This window comes from Tenrec ecaudatus, chromosome 14, assembly GCF_050624435.1.
Source record: "Tenrec ecaudatus isolate mTenEca1 chromosome 14, mTenEca1.hap1, whole genome shotgun sequence".
Taxonomy (NCBI): Eukaryota; Metazoa; Chordata; class Mammalia; order Afrosoricida; family Tenrecidae; genus Tenrec; species Tenrec ecaudatus.
In genome coordinates, this window is record NC_134543.1 from 56,314,276 (window position 1) to 56,330,888 (window position 16,613).

Consider the following 16,613-nt stretch of genomic DNA (forward strand, 5'->3'; position numbering starts at 1 on the left):
TGTAGTCATAAAATGTAAACGAGGCAGCAATCATGTTGGCCTTTTAGAAGGCTCCGGTTCTGAGATCATTTAGCCCGCTTTGTGTGCTGTGAGGATCCCTGGTTGTACAGTGCTTGCACACCTGGGGGTTAACTGGAAGGTCGTTTGAACCCACCAGCCCTCTGCAGGAAAAGATGTGGTAGTCAACTTCCATACAGATTCGCAGGCTTAGCAACCCGATAGGGCAGGCCTACTCTGTCCTACAAAGTTTCTAAGGATTGAAATTGATAATGGAAGCGGGTTTGGTTTTGGTGGTTATGTCCTATGTTCTCAATGATTTGATTAGCATCAATTACTTTTCAGTCCCACCAGGAAGCGTAATTGTGTAGGCCTCAGTAATTCGGCTTTGTGTGTTTGTATTGGCACATGTGTTCTTATGCAGATGTTTTGTGTATTTTAAGTTTTCTTTCCAATAGTTAGTGTTTGAGCAGACACTGAAAAAGAACACTTCCATTCATGAAGATCCAGGATTGGAAGTACGTAGTTGCTATGGCAAGCCTTCCTTCCATTTCTCAATTCATATTGTAGGCCTTTTGATAGCTCTCTGGCTTTTACATTTTAAACCCAGCCATCTATAACCACTATCTAAATCTTGCTTTGCGGATGGCTTAGAGAGGAGAATTTCCCTTTTTAAAATGATCCTTTCCAGAGCTTGTTTCATACATTGGTAGTTTTTTCCTGATTAAACAAGCTTTGAATGACTTAACATATTCTACAATAGAAAAATTTAGTGAATAAGAAGTATCTGTAAAAAACTCAGAATCCATAGTTTAAAGAACGTCAAGTTTAATTTAATGGGGGTTTTCTATCTTATAACCAAAAGGTTTTCTCTTTGTTTTGTTTGTTATGAATGACATGCACTAAAGAAATTTTTATTTCGATAGAAATTAACTGAATCAAAAATGACGATTATAGTCAATTTAGGTAGACCAGACACAAATCCCATTTGAGTCAATCAAACAAGTTTTATTTATCTAATGGTTATGGAAAGGGGTAACCTTTCCTAGAGATATTACATAACGGTGTATGGAGGTTTAAGCGTCTAAGTGAACCCCAAAGGACCTCGCTAGCATACACGTTCTGTGGATGAGAAATCCGAGTGACTGTGATTTCCACTAGAGATTCCAGAATCTTCCCTCTATATCCAGTCATGGATGCACAAGGTTGGAACAGTCCTGCATGTATAGTTTAGATATCCACTGGGTCCACTCATCTGATCCAGGTACATCTCACCCACATTGGTGTTTAAAAATATAGCTGTAAGAGATCCTCTGTATGCTTTAGTAAGGCTTGAACTCAACATTCAGGAATCACCATTGAGCTCCTCCCTCCTTCCCCTATCGAGGTCCTTCCGGCTTGGCCCTCTTGAGCTGAGGGATGCAGACAAGGTCACTTATCCACATGATTCTGTGAGTGGTGAGAAGAATTCTTGAGATAAGCAGTCAGGTTCTTGCTCATGTACATCATAAGAAATTGTGAAAATATAGGGAAAAATTCAAGAAGAAACAATAACTACTTATAACCACACTATTGTCATGGTTAATTTTAATGTGTTAACTTCTCTGGGCAATAGTGCCTAGTTATTCTGTGTTGCTAGATACTGCTGTGAAGGTCTTTTGTACATGTGATGGACATTTACAATCAGCTGGCTTTTAGCAAACACATTTTATTATAAGTGAATTCTATTTCAATAATTTTTTTCACCAGTGGAAGCAGCTTTTATTGATGGGTTAGCTCCACAAACAAATGACAATCAGCTTCGAATTAACCCTAATCCCCATAGATTCTAACCTTGCTCCACCTGGGAAGGCACTCTGAATTGTCTTTTGGTTTACAAGGCCCAAGTCTTTCCCTCCTCTGAGCAGCCTGATTTAGAAGTTCAGCAGCAGTACGGTCTTAGTTCTTTGCAGGTGTCCCCTACCACCACCAGCAGTGCTGCAACTACTTCCTAACAGCTAGGGATGGGGGCGGAGGGGCGGGCAAGGGGGATGAGGAAGAAAACTGACCCACAGGAAACAAGACCTCGTCTATCAAAGGCCCCCTGTCCCGTCTCTGTTACTTGATCCTTCACTGGTCGCATTTCTCTTTCTGCTGAACCACGCCCTTCTGAATCAGATCCGGATTTCCACAGCCAGCCACGGCCCCAGCCCCAGAGCCATGAGGCGAGCTAGTCCAAACCTGGGTACGTTCCTGGCCCACAAAGGCTTAAAGTGATCAGTCAGCCATATTTTGCAGCCCCTGTACATCTTGGCAGTCTTTCCGTCCAGTTCAGGAATGGCAGTTTCTGGAGCAGGAGTGGGATATGTGATAGGAATGTCAAATTCATATTTCAGAAGGTCATGGATGAACCAGCATTTCCCAAACCACCTCGTTCCTTCTCGGTTGGACTCCAGGCGGAACCGATCAGTGTCCACATTCTTATTGTTCTCCACACACCGGATGAGGGACTGATATCCTTGTTGACTCGCTGCACCCACAACTCATGGTCTCGGAGCCCAGCGCCCGTCTTCAGCGCGGGGATCTCAGACACCACGCACTGGGTGGCCTCGTCCAACAACTTGGAGTGGGCGCGGCCAGAAGTCTCAATAAATTTTTTATAGAAAAGGCTACTAGACTATGGAGGTTTTTTTTTTAATTTTTAAAAAGAGCTTCCTAACAAGAAAATGCGGCTTTCAAATATGCAGAAAAACATACACATAACCTTTGAGGATGAATGACAGGACCACAAGCTCACTTGGTTGTTGGATGCCTTTTAATACAAGGCCTTGTATGGAGCCTCATCCTTCAGGGTTTCCCACAACACCCCTTCGAGTGCAAGCCTTGACCTAAACTGTGGGCCAAATAAAGAAATTGAGTTCAGGAATCATGTTTGGATACAGACTACTTGACATATGATGATACAATTGGAAACCTTAAGGGCCAAGAAGGAGTATAATTGAATGTATTTCACCTTCACCTTTCTATAGGAAGAGAAAGTGTCCTGGGAAGACCCTCACTCGGCTATTTCATGAAAGGTTGAAAAGGAGTCAAGTAAGTAAATCAGAGACCAAGTCTCCTTGGACCTTTCCTGCATTACAGTAACAGTTGCAATGGTGACAGGGAAAGAAGACCACACACGGCATAGGGAGTGGGTGAAGAGAAGCATTATTCAAAATATCTTGCTACAGAAATGAGGAACTAAGGAGTTACTGTGCTCTTACTGGGACGATGGCAAAGCCCGCCATTAAGTTCAGCTAGTGAAATCTCTAACCAAAGACAGAATCTCAGTTCTTCACAGTTGTTATAGATCAGATAGAACTGCCTCTAAATACTTCGATCTAGAACTCCAGGGTAGACTGTGTTTCTTGGGGTAAATTAGGGTTGCATATTAGTTTTATATGACGGCTCAGTATTGGGTCCTTCTAAACTTGGAGCCCTTCCCGCGGGGGCTGCTATCTGCAGTCGCTATACAGGATGTCTCTACGGAAGTGAAAGAGACAGGAGCGAACCAAAAAGGGGTTCAATAAGTTACTTTTAGCATAACTAGAATGAAAATGCTTTACAGACAGTGATAGGAAAGTAGTAGTCATAATGACTTGAAGCACTGATGACAGATCAAAGACTATAAGCTTCAACTTAAAAAAATCCTCACAACTGTGTCAACAAGCAAATAATATAGATCATAATTTCTTGTGAGCTTATAAAGAGAGAGAGAGAGAGAGAGAGAGAGAGAGAGAGAGAGAGAGAGAGAGAGAGAGAGAGAGAGAGAACAGCAGCAGTGGCCACAGCAGAACCACAGTAAGCAAGGTCACAAGGAAGTAGCTTGGCACCAAGCCCATTGAAAGAACTTAAGTGATTGGGCTTTCTATGAGGATTGAGGTTTGAGCTAGGTTTAGAGATAGGCAAGGGGTGTTGGTGGCATAGTGGTAATGTGTTGGGCTGCAATCCACAAGGTCAGCAGTTCAGAACCACCAGTTGCTTTGCAGGAGAAAGATAGGGCTTTCTACTCCTTTAGGGTTATTGTGAAAAGGCATCAACTCGGTGGCAGTGAGTTTTGTGTTAAAAATATATCTATTTTAAAATGACTAAATTTTCTGCAAAACAACAGATAATTCTATAAAGGGATCACTGAACTCACAAAGTATGAACACCTTAGAACCAACAACCATTTGGGACCAAAAGGGCAGCTTTTAAAAGCACAAATCGCAATGATCGACTGTACACCCCACCTCACCCCCAGGGGTACAAACAACAGAAACATGGGTGAAGGGAGACAGCGGACAGTGTAAGACATGAAAACAATAATAATTTTGAATTTATCAAGCGGTCATGAGGGTGGGAGGATGGAGGAGGGAGGGAAAAAGGAGGAGCTAATACCAAGGGCTCAAGTACAGAGAAAATGTTTTGACAATGATGATGGAAACACGTACAAATGTGTTTGATACAATTGATGTATGGATTGCCATAAGAGCTGTAAGAGCCCCCAATAAAATGATTTATGAATATTTTAAAAGAGAGAGAGAGAGAGAGAGAGAGAGAGAGAGAGAGAGAGAGAGAGAGAGAGAGAGAGAGAAAGAAGGCAGAATTTAAACATACAACTTGGAAGAAGTGGATATGTGATGTTACACCGGGGGGATGCAATCAATGATGTGAAACAAAGTGTGTTTGAATCATTGAGTAGAAAACGTACTTGCTGTGCAATCACAATAACAAGCAAAAACAACAATGAAGCAAAACACAGCTGCTTCGACATCCCTGTGCAAAGAATAACCTTTGCAGGTGGACTGCTGGTTAAACACTTGGGCTCTATCTCCCAGAGATCATAATGCAGATTTGGAAGTTAACTGGGAATTTGCATTTCAACAAATACCCTAGGTTAATCTGATGCAAATGGTTGGTAGCCCATATTCTGAGACATAATTTTTAAAAGATTGTGTGGTCTTGAGTAAGAAAGGGGAGGAATTCAAGAATGACAACGATGTGAAACATTCAAAGTGGTGGCGTCTGATTAATATTGATGCTTCACTTCCTTATTTCTCTAAGCATTTATGAGCGGTTACTGGGCACCAATTACATAAGCAGCCCAGGAATGTGAAGAGAGGTACAGTTGACTCCTCAGGGGGCTCTAGGTCCCAGATGAGAGCTTTCTGCGCTCAGAAAACCCAGCAATATGAGATAATAAACACAACAACAGAAGTGTCTAGCGGTATGTATGGTGATGCTATGAGAGAAAAACCCGACAAAGTTAGCTAAGGTGGGCCTTGAGGAACCCAGAGTTAGAATATAGAGAAACCTGGATATATGGCAGTCCAGAGAGAAGGCACTATGTGAACAGAAACACCATAGTGAGAAGAATATGCGGAGAAAACTATGCAAATGGGCACAGTGTCATTTGTTTGGCAAGAACAGAGGTCGGTGAGAAGCCATAATGGGGAAGATGAATGGAAGGATACGTCTTGACTAGATTATGGAAGTCCTTAAATGTCAAGCTAGGAATTCGGACTTGATTTTACCTGCAATGAGAGGCATTGGAAGTTTTAAGACAGACTGTCAATTAAGTCAACCTGGTATTACTCATAGAGGATAGGAGTCATCTGGGGGCAGATAGTAAAAATAGAAACTCCCAAAGTCCTCCACTGTAGATTCACTAAGTCTAGGGAACAATTTGTATTTAAAACAAACAAATCACTCCTGTGATTCTTATGATCAGGAAAGAATGAGCAATACTGCAATACAGAGAATTAAAAGCACGGAGCACAGATGAGAGCTCATCGCTGAAATTAAGGTGAGAGATGATGGAGAAGTCCAAATTATAGACAAAAATATGTTGTTGTTGTTGTAAGGGAGATGGAATCTCTCCATTCTTGATTTAAAAAATTTTTTAAATCATTTTATTGAGGGCTCTTACAAATATTATAATAATCTATACACCAATTATATCAAGTAAACTTGTACAAGTATTGCCATCATTTTCAAAATGTTATCTTTCTACTTGAGCCCTTATTATCAGCTCCTCTTTTAAAAATGTTGTTTGTTGGTGTTAGTTGCAGTTCAATCAGCTTTGCCTCATGTGTAACTTACATGTACCAAGAATGGAAGTTGCCCAGTTCTGTGCCATCTTCATGATTGTAGTTTGGAGTTTATTGTTTAGTGATTTTGTCACTCCCTTTCCTTGAGGGTTTCCTGCCTTTACATTGGCCCTCCACTGTATCGCACATGGTGCCCTTTTCTAGTGACTGTGTTCTCTTGGTTGACACGCCAAAGTAAATGAGTCAGAATCCTGCCTTCACGAATAAGGAACACTTTCTTCTTCTCCCTCTCCCTCCCCTCCCTCTCCCCTCCCCTCCCCCTCCCCTCCTCCTTCTCCTCTAAGATGTATTTATAAAATTCTTCAGGCAGTCCAAAGTATGCTCAATATTCTGGTACTTGGTGAGGCCTGTATCGATCAGGCTCAAGTAGATGGACTCAATAGCAATCACAGCGATAGAATCAATAGGACTTCTAAGCCAAGATTTGGGAGAACAGAAAAAGGCAATGAACTAGATAGGTTTTTTTAAACCATTCTTTCTGGAAGATGTTGCTGCCTTTAGCAAGAGGAGAAGCAACTGTTAAGCAGGAATATAAGTGCCCCAACATTTGAGGTGTGATTAAGATGTATTGGTGGGGATTTCTTCATTTGGTTGGAATGCGGTCGCTGCATCTCTGGAGAGCATGTGGAATGAAGGAACGGATTTGGGATTCCTCCGTGGAGGAGTGACAATTGAGGATGCTGGAAGAAGTAGCTCAGGGATGGATGAATGCCATCTACAACACCTTGGGGGAAACCAGAAAAGAAATTTTTAAAAATCTGCGAGGAAAAAATTTAGTAAATAAGTGTAGTCTTAGGAAATTCAGAGAGAGAACTTTAAGAAAGGAACATCGTTAGCATTTTCGAATCATGAAGGAGTCCAGCTCTGCCCCTTGTTGTTGGCCTGGTAATTTGGAGATGACTTAAATCTGAGGGTCACTGGGAGCTGGAATCAAACCCACAGCAGTGGGTTTCTTATGGGTGTGGAAAATATGGATTTTTAGTTTTAAAAACAGTGTGCTAATGCAGCTGGATTTGTCTGATTGACAAGTATCTTTATAGAGGCACCAGAATCGTCTGTTGGGGATCAGAGGTGTTTTTTTGTATATATTTGTATATATACATCTATATTAATTACTGATTATTTCAAGGCCATTTTTTCTCAAGTTATACATACCTTAGCTTTTCAATTGGCTAGTCATTTTTATGTAGTTTTGAATGGTTTCTTGTAATAATTCAAATTTATGTAATTTTAAAAGCTTGTCCTATGAATTGCTATGCCATTTTATATCTTGCTGTTGTCATAGCAACTGGTTATATTCACCTCCCTTTCACCTGAGTCTCTCAGTCTGGTCACTGGAAATTACATGTAAATGTGAGTTTTACAGCTTATAGGAAAGCTGGGATGAATAGGGAACTTCTGATTTGTTTTTATTCTGATAAGAAGGTTAAAATTCAGAAGCTTCAACACCAGTTTTTGTTTTGCAGAAGGTCAGAGAAGAAGAAAATCTTTGTGGGAAGCAAGAAACAGTGCCAGGAGGAAGGAAGGCGATGGGCCAATACTGGGGCCTGAGGAGAAACATAAGAGGGTGACAAGGGACCATTTCAGACTGTGGGGTGAGCTGGGACTCAAATGTGACAGGAAGCTGCGGACCCCAGCCTCACCCACTTGTACCCTGCAGGTGTGCAGTACTAGCCCGTCTCTGCTCTTGCGGGCAGCAGGCAGCACAGACTTGCAGCTGGAGTCCTCTCTGCCCCGGAGGTAGGCGACCCCTAGCAAGCGCTGGAGAGGCTGTAGGAGAAGGAGGAGGGACGCTGTCCCAAAATGACACTTGAAATTCATGTCCGCAGTGTACCATTTTCTGAAGCACTAGTTAGTATTGTGTTCAGCTGCATTCCGGGTTAATAGGCTTTTGCCGAATAGCATTAATTAAAACCATAGCACAAGGCTTAGAAGGACGGACTCTGGAACCACATCAAGCTGAGCTCACCTCCAGGTATGACCACTTACTAGTGTGTGAGACCTCGGACAACTGATGCATCCTTTCATTGTCTGTCGTGGAGTCAGTTCTGACACACAGCAGCCGTACAGGATGGAGTCAAACTGATGGATGGGGTCCGAGGTTCTGATTGGTGTGAGAGCAGCCCACCAGGTCTTTCCTCCGTGGGCCTGTCAGTCAGCAGCTGAGAGTTTAACTGAGGCGCCACCAGGGCTCCGTAGACATAGTGGCTAGCATATGATGCATGGTCCAAAAGACATTCTAAATTCAGACAAAAGGCCGGCAGAGACTTTGGGTGTAAGTCAAGTCCCTTATGCAACGAGCCCAGCCTCAGTTGGAACATGCAGATGCCTGGACTGGGTTATCCTTTTTGCAACCATTTAATTAGACAATCTTTAAATATGTATTCAACATTTATTTCTTGAGAACGGTGACATCATTTGGGAGTATGTGTGGGGGGTACAAATTGCACTGTCTAGAAAGGGTGTCAACAAAGTGACTGACTATAAACTTTCTGTGCTGTGTTTTAACAGAAATTTATAAACGTTGCCTCCATAAGCCCCATTTATGTTGATCAATATTCCTGATAAATTACTTTTTGAACCTTTGAATGTGTTCCGGTCAGATTGTTATTATTTACCAATTACAATGATCCTTCCGATCATGTGGTTTCATCTGAATGTGTTAAAAGTACTCACTGTCATTTTCATGTTTGCCCATGTTTATATATTTTCTGATTTTGTCATTTTTTCTGGTGTTTCAGCTACAATCTTGTGGTAATTAGGATTTGTGAATCTCTACCAATGACCTTTTAAAGAATGACAGAATTAAAGTGTTTAATAATGTTGTTCCTAATAATTTTGTGATTCAGTATAGAAAGGTTTTGGGGTAAAATTTTGTTGTTGATATTCACATAACCTAGGAAATAACACATTTGACCAATTTAAGACAGTATCACATATTTTTCAATGATTAGAGTGGATAATGGACGTGACTCAGGATTGTGTACAGTCTGGTACAGGAGAAAGTCATGTGGGGTAGGAGCGACACCCTGAGTTACCACATCAGGTGACCTCAACCCTCTTCACACGACTGTGTGGGGGCAAGGAAAAGTTGACGTTCTCTTAGTACAAATTATACACCTTGTTCCTATGTAATATATACCTTATTCTATGTTCAGAATCAGAGTGGGCTTTACTACACACTTTTGAATGTTTTAAACTTATTTACAATATCCTTGTTTTACATTTCCCCCGTCATTTATCAGTAGGAAGGCTTATTTGTATTCACCAAGGACAGATGCCTTCCATGGGTCTACCTAATAAAACCTTCATAAGCATGTGCAGTGGGTTAGCACAGATCCTTCTTTACATATCTCTTTTGTTTGTGTGAACCTAAATCTATCCCTTTATTTTATCTTTAATTAATCTGATCACTGTCAGGGGTCCTCGCCAACTGTTTTAGTGGTTACAAAGTGGACTGTACTATCTGATTTTAAGCTCACTGTGTCCTCAGCTTCTACAGTTTGTTCAGGTAAAAGCATAATTCTCTAGAGGGAGGAAGGTTAGATTTTGAATTCCTCTCTTCTTCCTTGTCTTCCTTTGAGATTGTGGCAGTTACATGATCTGTCAGGCTAGGTTTCACCCTTTGCAAATTGACAGATTTTAAGGTTCTCTCCTCGTTGCATGTGTTGCGTGAGTCTGAAGAGGAATTTCTAGATTGATATCTGACATACGGGCTAATATCGGACTTATGGACTTGATCTGGACTGGACTGTGATGTTTTCTCAATTTACAATTACTCTTTATATAAGCTGTTTCTTATACACATATGAGTGTCTATGAATTTGCTTTTTCAGTCAATGAAGACGAACACATGTATTGTCGGAATGTCTGGGGAGAGGACTATGAAGGGTGGCCATGTGCTGACTGGGCTGGCTTAGCGCTCTATGATTTCTGGATGAAGACCTTCACCCTGGCGGCTGTTTGCCCCATATCACTCACAGTGTACACCTCCTTCCCTCTGCTGATTAGAGCTCAGTGTGGGAAACCAGACCCTATAGCGACACCGATAATTCTAGTCTTCCTACCTTAATGTAATGGAATGGGCAGGATTGGGAATTGTGTCTAACCCATAGAACTTGCCAAGGATGATGAAATATCAGTCTTGTCATTGGCTTACATTACATGGAAAAGGTGAAGTATTTAATATATGTGATCAACTTCCCAAATGGTTGACTCCAAGGTGGGTTTGAGTAAAGCAAAAGGGAGCTTATTTTAGGTGTGCCTGACAAGCAAACAAACAAAACACCAACAACATGCCAAGACAAAGCACAACACAGAAAAACCGCCATTGAAAAGAAAGCAGAGACAATTAGAAACTAATACTTTAAAATAGGCAAAAGAGAAACCAAATGACATGGTATTACATTTTAACCTAACTACATCTACTGCAATTTACTTTACAATATGCTCTGTCGGATTGCAAGACTATTCACCTGCCTGGATTCTGGCCAGAGGGGATTTACCAGAGGCTTAATCCACACGGGGATCCAGCAAATGGCTCTTGGGCTTGCACTGTCATTCATAGCCTTCTGCAAACTGGGTGTTCCGAATTTAAACTATGATGCCATTCTCTCCTTTGGATTTGGATTTTATTATCTGCAATCCTTAGATCACACAGGCTGGTGTGCTTTTTCCATGTAGACTTAATTAATGCCCCACTTAGATGACTGCTTATTTGAGATAAGCTTTTAAGACCCCAGAGTCTATTCTTTTTTTTGTTATATCATTTTATTAGGAGCTCATACAACTCTTATCACAATCCATACATCCATCCATTGTGTAAAGCACATTTGTACATTCATTGCCCTCATCATTCTCAAAACATTTGCTCTCCACCTAAGCCCCTGGCATCAGCTCCTCATTTTCCCCCATCCCTCTTCGCTCCCCACTCCCTGATGAACTCTTAACAATTTATAAATTATTATTTTGTCACATCTTGCCCTGTCCGATGTCTCCCTTCACCCACTTTTGTGTTGTCCATCCCTCAGGGAAGAGATTATATGTAGATCCTTGTAATCGGTTCCCCCTTTCCAACCCATCCTCCCTCCACCCTCCCAGTATTGCCGCTCATGCCACTTGTCCTGAAGGGATCATCCATCCTGGATTCCCTGTGGTTCCAGTTCCTATCTGTACCAGTGTCCATCCTCTGGTCTAGCCAGATTTGTAAGGTAGAGTTGGGATCATGATAGTGAGGTGGGAGGAAGCATTTAGGAACTAGAGGAAAGTAGTATTTTTCATCGTTGCTACTTCGCACGCTGACTGGCTCATCTCCTCCCGGAGACCCTTCTGTAAGGGGATGTCCAGTGGTCTACAAATGGGCTTTGGGTCTTCGCTACGCACTCCCCCCTCATTCACAATGATATGATATTTTTTGTTCTGATGATGCCTGATACCTGATCCCTTTTGATACCTCATGATCGCACAGGCTGGTGTGCTTCTTCCATGTGGGATTTGTTGCTTCTGAGCTAGATGGCCGCTTGTTTACCATAAAGATTTTAAGACCCCAGACGCTATATCTTTTCATAGCTGGGCACCCTCAACTTTCTTCGCCACATTTGCTTATGCACCCATTTGTCTTTAGCCATCATATCAGGGAGGTGAGCATACAATGATATAATTTTTTGTTCTTTGATGCCTGATAACTGATCCTTTCAGCTCACCAGAGACTATTCTTAATGATAGCTGAGCACATGATTTCTTTACCACACTTTGCTATAGCTATATCATATTTTCACTGATCTCTTTATGAGTATTGAGTAGAGCCATGGTATAAGAACTAATTGTTATTAGGTTGAGGCTAGAATTAAGTGTGAGCCCCACATCCATTAATGAATTTATGGTTTTTATACATCTCTAGTTCATTTTAGAGACTTTATTATCATTTTATAATACAGAACATTATAAATCCTCCTCCTGGGGCTTGTTGTATCTATTGGTAGTGTTATAAATTTAGCTAATGGCATAGAATTTAAAATATTGTTAAGGAAAGGAAATTATACAAGTATAGACTGGCTTTTCAGACCACAATACATGAGTTGTTGACTTGTACAAATTGACTGGTCACTTAATAGGGGATTAATGATAACACTAATTCACAAAGGCAGAACCATGCCCATCATAATATACATGTCATAATAAAGCAAGGAGGGAATTAAAATAATAAATAGATTATATTATCTTCTTGTATTTTATATTCTCTCAAGAGGAAAGCCTGTCATGCTAGGTTATAATCTTACTGCAAAATCTTATTTTGTATATCAGAAAATAAACCTCACTTCATTCTTTCTTTTTGTATTCTTTTAGTAAAAAGCCCTTATCTGTCCTAGTCAGATGGGCATGTCATTGCTAATTAAGGTAAAAGTCTTAGAGTTATAAAGGCAGGAGGAAAATGCATGAATACTTTTCAAAGTATTACCATCATTCAAAAAAACCTTTAATGATTTTTTTCATACAGCTGTGTTGCAAATGCTTCCCCCTTTAAAAATGAGGATTATTATTTTTATTCTCCAGATTTTTTAATAACTTTTAAACAAATTGGGTGACATATTTCCAGGAGGCTTGACGTTGACATTCAGGGTTTCCTGGGTGTTTCAGTTGATGGAGTGTTGACCTGAAGTCACTATCACTTGGTTAGTTTCATGGTTGCCAGGTCTTATACATACATGCTGCAAAAATACTCCAAAGAGTACTTAGAAGAAGTGTTTTATTTCAATGAAAAAAAAAATCACCCAGGGACACTATTTTGGTATAAGTGAAACCAATTTCCATTTCATCAATTAAATGAGCTATGTATAATTCATTTAGATATAATATATATTACATAATAGATATATTTCTCACTGCCATGGAGTTAATGCAGGCTCATAAGGACCCTTAGGACACAGAACTGCCCTTGTGAATTTCTGAGACTGTTGCTCTTTAGGGAGTAGAAAGCCCCAGCTGGTGGTTTTAAACTGCTGACCTTACGGCCCGAAGCCCAGTGTGCAACTGTGAGGTAGTTAGTTTATTATGCCAACCTGGCTGATAAACACATGCGGGTTTAATTGAATGGTAGAGAGATCAATGGCTCGGCGAGCCTTGCCTTACTTGTCTCTTGCTCTGATCATCGGACCCGTGTGCGGCTGCCTTGCTTGGTCTTTGCCTCAATTTGCAAGGGACACCTAACCCGTGGACTGTGTGGCTGTAATTGGAGGTTCCTTCAAGACCTGCTTCGCCACACCATTGGAATTTACATCTCTTGAGCTGGGGACTGTTGGACCCTGTCATCTGGCTCACTGTTGGTGACCTGCCTTGCTGTTTGCTGCCTGTGCCCGGAGAGCCTGAATTGCTCTACAGAGGACTACCCAGCGGCCCTCAAGACTTAAAGGACTGCCAGTGTTTCACAACTGTCTCATGTGAGTGAGTTGCACTGAGCCATTTATACTGCTTTATAATTTAATTAACTGTTTCTTATATTACATATCTATCTATCTGTATAAATAGATATAAAAATATTAGCATTCTGGTTTTGTTTCTCTAGAACTCTAACACATTTGGTACCGGGAGTGCTTATAGAAAAATAAAACCATAAATATGGGCTCCTTAAATTGGATCTCCAGCCTGATTAGTCTTAACAGTACTACTAATGCTACTTCTATGCCCCAACGCATGGATAAGTCTGCTAGTCTTACTAATCCATGGTGTGAAATAGCAAAGGTAATATCTACAGTAGCACTACTGATAGATGAGGTGCTGGTTAAAGGAGAGGCTCTGAGTGATTGTATGTTTGATATTTTCCAGTAGTTTTGTCAGGATGTCAGGTACAGGGAAGCTGGTTGGCTGGTCCTTAAAATGGAAAGTGTGATTAAGGAGAGGAATGGTCTCAGGGCCTCAGAATGCGCCGACTTATAGACTTAAAAGCTTCCTCCTGTGCTACAAAAAGGAGAGCCGTCTCTCCTCTAGTAACAGAGCTGATATTGATGAGAACTAGTTCTGGAGTTTCATGCGAGTGGCTGAATTAAAACATCAGCTGAATTGTAGATCTAGAGCAGTGTCTGATACCAAAATGAGGGCTCTTATCAGAATAAGTTGGGGCCCTGAAACATTGGATAGGAACATATGAGCTGACGATCCAGAAGAAGAGGATATTGAGCTCCTAGAAACAATTGAGCCACCCCAGTCAATAGATCCACCCCTGCCAGCTGAAGGTATTAATCCACTGTCAATAGAACAACCCACACCTGAGCAGATTAACCAAACTGCTCAAGCTGAAATGCCAGGTGGGGCTACATCTGTAGCATTGTCTGAAGGAGATGCCTTACAAGATATTGCTGAGAGCACCCGGGAAACACCCTCACCACCCATTTATTTCCCCTAGAGCTGTCACTAAAATTAAGTCTCAGAAAGCTCCTAAACGTGAGGTTGAGATGATTACCCAAGAAGAAGCACGCTATACTCATAAAGATCTGCTCAAGTTTTCAAATCCGTACAAGCAGAAACCTGGGGAATATCCCTGGAAGTGGTTACTAAGGGTGTGGGATACTGGTGCACGAAATGTAATATTAGACCTGTCTGAGTTTCTGGATATGGGACTTCTAAGCACAGACTCTTCTTTCAGTGTCTCTGTCAGAGAGGCTAAGAGGATCTAATTCTTTATTTGGTTGGTTCGCTGAAGCATGGATTGCCAGATGGCCTAGATTAGACCAACTTGAAGTACTTGACCTACCTTGGTACATTGTGGAGGAAGGCATCTAAAAGCTTAGGGAAATTGGTATGTTAGAATGGATCTATCAGGATATTCCCATAGACCCACAAAGGGGGAGTCCCGAGGACATACCCTTTACCACAACTGTAAGGAACAAGTTTTTGAAGTGGGCCCCAGCATCTCTTAAGACTCCTGTAATTGCTATTTTATGTGCACCTGGATTAACAGTGGGAACTGCCCTAAGTGACCTCCAACATTTGCCCACAATGGGGCTGATTGGTCCCCGTGGTGGTAGAGGGCAGGTGTCAGCACTGAATCAACAGAGACAGGGTGGGCGTGGTTATACTAGACAACAAGGTTTCCATAGTAATCAAAGTAACCTGACTCGTGGACTTATGGCATAGGCTACATAGCCACAGTGTCCCTAGGAATGAAATAGATGGGAAATCTACTAAATATTTATGTGATCTATACAGGTGGAAGAAAGGTAGATCAGGCGAACAGCAGAATAGACAGTCATGATTGCTCAATCAATTCCCAGACTTGAGCCAGTTTACAGACCCACAGTCCCTTGACTGAAGGGGAGGCCGGGTCCCTTTGAAGGAGGACCCTGCTACATCACTGAAGGTCTATACTGTTAGTCTTTCTTCTAGCCTTCCCCAAAGGGACCTGCGGCCTTTCACAAGAGTGACTGTTCATTGGGAAAAAGGAAATAATCAAACTTTTCAGGGATTACTGGACACTGGCTGGGAACTGACACTAATTCCAGGAGACCCAAAGTGTTTAGAAGGCCCACAGTCAGAGTGGGGGCTTATGCAGGTCAAGTTATTAATGGAGTTTTAGTTCAGGCATGCCTACTGTGGGTCCAGTGGGCCCCCAGACCCATTCTGTGGTTATTTCCCCAGTTCCAGAATGCAATAGACATACTTAGTAACTGACAGAACCCCCATATTGGATCCCTAAAATGTGGAATAAGGGCTATCATGGTAGGAAAGGCCAAATGGACACCATTAGAACTGCCATTGCCTAGGAAAATAGTAAATCAAAAGCAGTATCACATTCCTGGAGGGATTGCAGAAGATCAGTGCCACCATCAAAGACTTGAAAGATGCAGGAGTAGTGATTCCTACTACATCCCCATTTAACTCACCTATTTGGCCTGTAAAGAAGACAGATGGATCCTGGAGAATGACAGTGGATTATCGTAACCAGGTGGTGACTCCAATTGCAGCTGCTGTTCCAGATGTGATTTCATTGCTTGAGAAAATTAGCACATCTCCTGGTACTTGGCATGCAGCTATTGATCTGGCTAATGCCTTCTTCTCAATACCACTCTTGAAGGACCACCAGAAGCAATTTGCCTTCAGCTGGCAGGAACAACAATACACTTTATCAACTCTTCTGTCTTGTGCCATAATTTAGTTAGAAGGGATCTTGATCTCCTGTGTATTCCATGAAATGTCACATTGGTTCTTTATATTGATGACATTATGCTGATTGGACCCACTAAGGGGGATGTATCAAAGACTCTAAGATTTGTTGGTACAAGATCTGATTACAAGTGGTTGGGAAATTAACCCAATGAAGATTCAGGCACCCTCCACCTCAGTAAAATTTCTAGGGGCCCAGTAGTGTGGGCCATGTCGCGTTATTCCTACTAAAGTGAAGAATAAGCTATTGCATTTGCCTCCCCACGTGCCAATGACTAAAAAGGAGGCACAACACCTCTTCATATTTTGGAAGCAACATATCCCTCACTTGGGTGTTCTACTTCGACCTGT

At 41.6% G+C, this 16,613-nt stretch overlaps 1 pseudogene; it reads right to left on the minus strand.

Annotated features, from left to right (window-relative positions):
• Window positions 1-2,106: 2,106 nt before the first annotated feature.
• On the minus strand, window positions 2,107-3,263 carry LOC142426580 (ubiquitin-fold modifier-conjugating enzyme 1 pseudogene; annotated as a pseudogene).
• Window positions 3,264-16,613: the final 13,350 nt, after the last annotated feature.